Genomic DNA, 6,000 nt, shown 5'->3' on the forward strand with positions numbered 1-6,000 from the left:
TCTGAGCTCCCGGATTGGTCAGTCCTCTCTGTCACGTGGCTGCTATCAGTATACAGCACCTTCCACTGCGCACACACCCTGCGGTGCGATTTTAACATTAGGAAGGCTAATTAAACACAATAAAAGGGAGCAGCGAAGAGACGGTAAATTGAAAATATTCCAACTATTTCAACACAAAACAAAAGAGAACAGAAGAAGTAGAGGAAGAAAACTGCAAAGAATGTCAAAGGATGGAAAGATAAGATAGAAATAATATTAAATAAACAAACAAAAGAGTACACAAATAAGCAAGTGTTTAGCTACGTTAGTCACGATTGAGACAGATGAGTATCTGCATGATTAGCGCCATTAAGTACATTTCAATAACAGGTAGATAAAGCACAGCTATTGAGTCTGCGTGCAAGTAAGCTGTCTTCTACAGCAAGGTGTAGATCACATGAGAAGAACGCCTCTGATTGAAGCCAGCGGGGATGCGTGCCTGCAGAAGAGCGTGACAAGGAATCCTTTTTTTTTTTTTTTTGTTATCAGCAGTGTAAGATTCACGATGTACTGTTCTTCCAGCTACAGCAATCTTTTTCACCCAGACACTTGGCCTCTGTATCACTCATCTGCTTAATTGTTCACTGTTCCTGTGGGAATCTACGGGTAACTATACTCGGGAATCTAAACTCGAGCTCTCCAGAGTGCTGGTGCGAAACTTCAACCGCGGGGCTTAATTTCATTGGTCCAGTGTAAAGTGTACTGGGTTATATTGGGTTATGATGTTCATGAGCCAATCTAAATATCGTCTTTGAGTGCTTTCAAACCATCGCCTAGAAAATACTCAAATGTGAAATACAGAGTTATTATTTATTATTTTTAGTAATAAAACAAACACAAAGTGTAACAAACTTCATTTTCGAAATACATTGAAACTATATAAACATACTATACTCATTTTGCGTCGGTGTTTTCATGTTCTGTAAATTTAATGTTAAAATTAAGAATTACATTTCCTACAACAGATTATAAAAAAACATGTATACTGAGACTAATACTTATTGTATAACTATAACACAGTTAAAAAACCAAGTAATCTTTTTCATAAAATAAAATAATTTGATTTTACAAACTGGTATTTTCCCTTTCAAATTATTAAGATAGACGTTATAACTTAAAATCTGGACCAAATGAATTAATGAAAACATTCATTTGTGATTTTTTTTTTTTTTTTTTTTTTTTTTTTTTTTTTTTTTTTACCAAAGTAACTTTTAAAGGCTAAATTAAAAATAATAATAATACAAAAATGTTTAACTTAATCCAGTTTCTCTCCAGACAGTGTTTACCTGATGCATTTGAATTGTGAGCCCGTATTGTACATTGCTCTTCAGTATAAAGTGGAATTGAAGAGTCGTAGGCCATTAGCATTTCTTTGTGTGGAGGGTCATTTAAACTTCAACCCTGTCTTTTGAAGGATAGCGTGCAAAGGTAATGTTTCGAGGAAGAGAATTCAGCCTCCGGGTATTTTAATCAGGGCGCTTTGACAGGTTGATAAATTCGAGGAGTACATTCAGCACACATAATAAAAACGTTATATTTCCTGTGTTAAAAAAATAAAAATATAATAATAATAATAATATAATAATAATAATAATAATAATAATAATAATAATAATAATAATAAAAAAAATAAAAAAGACCAATAGCGAAACTAAAATGAAATGACATTATTACATTTGAAAAATGTATACATAAAAATGTAAATACAGGTATTGTTCTGATTGAGGCGATGTTCAAACTTCTTTCGTTTCGTTGTGGAATACAACAATTTCGTAGGAATTAAATCTTGATAAAAAATCCTATTGTTATTATAGGTTTCTTACACACTATAAATCTAAAAATTTTTGATTATTTATATTTTTAAAAAGTAATAACTATATATATATATATAATATATATATATATATATATATATTATATTCATCTAATATATATATATATATATATATATCCAAATTAAATTCATCGGTATGGGAAAACATACAGTACAAAATATGCATTAAATTAACACAAGATGTTGATAAGGAACCACACTGTTTGTTTTGAATGTGTTTTTAATCAAGAAGAATTTTTTACCCCACAAATCATTGATATTATCAAGTTTGGATATTTCTTTTAAATGATTGTTTCCAAGAGTAGGCTATTCAATACTTTTTTTTTTATTTGATTGTAAAAGTCAGTCCTTTACCATTTGAAATGTCCGTACAATAACTACAGCTTCTTTATTTATGGATTCGTTTTTTTTTTCTTTTTGATCAATAGACAAAAACCTGTACGTATGAATTCACTTCTCGAGTAAAATAGTGAAATGTTGAAGAAAAGCGTATGCTCATTGTTACAGTGAAGTACTGGCCTTTAGTTCACTGAATGTTATCTTTTCCTAGTTTTAATGGAATTTGATCAAGCCGACGCCCCTGTGTGTGCACCCGTTACCTCGGTTAAATATTGTCGGAGTTGCGTGAGAGGCTGTGGACCGAGTTGCAGATGCTGGGGCTATGAGACAATATATGTTTGATAGGTGAAAGAGAACCGAGGTCACGGGGCCACGTTTGTTTCCCTGTCGTGAGAACATGGATTGCGTGAGAATGGAACAAGGCAGACAGACTGCAAAGGGGGGCAAATTGGGCAAACGCAGGTACACTGGTTAACCTTTAACCTTAAACGGGAGGGATGGGGCAATAATGGACAAATCGACAGTCTGCATTCTTAGACACTTTTAATGGACTTGTCTTATAGCTTGAAAAAATACTTTTAGTAACCCATTCTCAGTGCGTCTGAATGTGTCTAATTGTGTGAGAATGACAAAACGGAACAAGTGACTTTTTTGTTTTTCTCACACAATCTCAAAGTATACATACTATATCCAAGTAACGTGGTATGCTAATGAATGAGCTGCTCTATCCAACTCAGCCCCCTTGCTGACTAATGCACTGTAATACTAAGACCATGTTCATTCTATAGACGAGGCATTTCTTTGTATTACCCTAAATAAGGGTCTCATCGGCACTCTGCAATTTGTTTACAGGCATTGTAAAATGAATGTGCAATTTTCTCATTAAAAAATAGGCGTTCCATTTCCAGAATAATTCATTTTTACCTTTCATTAATATCCTCTTATGTGTGCGTTGTATAATGACCTATTGAATATGTCATCATTTACCAGACTCACTAACTCAGGTCCTTTTCAAAGGGGCTGCTTCTGAAGACTCCTAAGATGGAAAGTCCCATTGGTTCCCCGTCGACACCTTACCTTATGGGGCTATAGTTGTGATTCCCTGCAGCCCGCTGTTTCAGCATTGGGGCTTTTATTGTGTTTGACACTGACATACCCCTTGCCTTGTCTTTGGTTTCTTTGCGTGCTCACGCTGTCTATTTATTTGTCTGGTTATCACAGACCTCCCTTTCACATAGGTGTAGTGTTTACACACTGTGACTGTCCGCAATCAGTCTTGCTGTGCTGGTTCACATCTAGTTTATGAATTCAAGGGTGCGATCAGGAACCAATTGCCTAGAATAGCCAGTGAGCTAAATCAGCAATAATCAATGAGATCACGTTATTAATCAAAATCTAGAAGCACAATAAAAAGTAGCATCTTAACATCAAGCTCGCATGTGCATTTTATTACACATCGTGATATAATATTTAGAAAACGTTACTATTCAAATGCAAGAAGCAAATGTCTTCAAATAAAATTGAAGACAGGTCGTAGTAATACAGATGAAACGCGAGTCTCACAATACAATCCATGGCATTCAGTAATTCATTGTTACATCTCTAATTAATGCCTGCAGAGCTTAATCAAGAACAAGGCACGATTGAATTGTGTCAAGTTTATGGCGCCACCATAGCTATACATTGTGATTTTTGCTCCGATGTCCCAGTTTACATAATGGAAAATACCCGGCTCCTCTACACAGAACGACGAGTGTGTGCATGTTTCCCTGGAGCACTCTGACTTATATTGAGATTTTTATATTAAAAAAAAAAAAAAAAAAAAAAACAAAAAAAAAAAACTATTCTGTTAAACACAATTAGTGTTCTTCACGGTATATTTAATCCACGTTCAAACCAAATATTTAATTATAATTAAATGTAATCAGTGGCCATTTCCTCGACAGAGAGCTCCGCATTTAGTTTTCCAATATGAAACATCCAATTATGGAACTCCTAAGGTAATTTGTATGCTAACTATTTTGGTTTTATATTGTAACCAAAACGCCGACGTATACAATGTTATATATGTATACAATGTTAACAAAATCAAGATTCCAGAAAACAATTATATGTTTTCATACAGAACACCCAATACAATGTTCTGTTTATCTTCAAGTAAATTGTCATTTAAATCAAAATATGACAATTTAATAGAGATGCTATCACATTGAAAAGCAATTGAAATGCAAATGTATTTATTTAACTCTGACATGCAGCAGGCTGTACAGATTGCTCTCTCCTCGCTGCCTGTGCCTGGAATCGCGTGAGAATTTGAAGATAGTGCTCGGGGGTGTTCACTGTGCGGGGCAGTCCCGAGGCTCGCCCGGTCACTCAGTCACGCGAACACTTGATCACAAGAGGCAGGATCTGTCTAACACTGAATGAAGCCTGGTAGAGGCGTGTCTTTTCCAAACACTGAGGCCACAACATGAAGTACGTGCTGCTCATACCGGAGGCTTTCTTCACATGCGATCCTTAATGCTTAATTCGCAAACAGAGTGTGGCTGCCTTGAGTGACTCAAATAACAATGGTTGTCTTGAGTTGGTTTAAAAAAAAAAAAAAAAAAAAAAAAAAAAAAAGCAAAATTCTTCAACTTTTAATGGTCGGCCTACAGTAAGTTATTCCTAAAATGCGTTATTAAAAAATATAACGTGACTCGGATTATCCAAATATTTATTGGTTTATTTAACCTATATTAAACACTCATATTTTTAACTACATATAGAAATGCTAAAATACACGTAGGCTCTTTGAAAAACGTACCCAAAACACAGCCTGTCAAAAGCATTGTTTATACGGTTTTGTAGTTACACATGAAATGCACTGTTGTGTACAATACCTTCGGAAGAACAAATAAGTCACAATACAGTATCATGAATCATATTACACTTTCACAACTCTATGCCTGCAAAAACAGTCAATCAAACTGATTCAGTTTAGCACTTGCCTGTCCCGAGTACATGAAATATTAAATCATGTACTGTAAATCATATTTCAATTTATGATTATGTCATTGTCATGTATTTTTAACCTTTAATTCACATGAATATCTGGCAAAAATACCTTTTAATCTCTTCTGAGAAAGCAGAAAATATATAGTCAAGTTTGCTTACTTTGGGGAAAACATATCACTATGTCATTTACATGTATACTTAAATACATTTTCATAACATCAACCAAGTGGTTGTTGTGGTGTATATAGAGAAGACCGGGGTTCGTTGTCACACGGGTTGGTTGTCATGGTGCTCATAGCTATGAAACTAGATGGCGCAGACAGGTGATACTAATACTGATGTGTGTTCTATTGTCTGGAAGTCAACTATCATGTAATTTGAGGTCAGTTGCATCTAACATAAATGCTAGCACATATTTCTTTTTTTTTCATACCCAAAGTAAAAAAATACATGTCTTGTTAATATGTTATAACTCTTAGTAGTACTGAAGTTTGTTTGAACTGGTGGCCATGTTAAATAGAACCAAATACTAGCTATCTTTTGCTGTAAAAACAAAACCAGTAGGTTCTCCCAGTAGTCCTGAGAGAATTAAATTATCATGTAAAGTCTGGTTGGAGCAGGTTGTCACATAATTTTGGGGGTTGGTTGTCACATGTAAATCCTATAGGAAGAAGTCTTATTTTTTTCTTTCTACTTTTTTACACCAAAATGTGGGCTATGTCACCATATAATGCTTATTTAAATTATTTACTGTTTGTCCTCTGGTTCTGTGGAGGCTATGCTATTATTTT

The sequence above is a fragment of the Polyodon spathula genome, chromosome 24, assembly GCF_017654505.1.
Source record: "Polyodon spathula isolate WHYD16114869_AA chromosome 24, ASM1765450v1, whole genome shotgun sequence".
NCBI lineage: Eukaryota > Metazoa > Chordata > Actinopteri > Acipenseriformes > Polyodontidae > Polyodon > Polyodon spathula.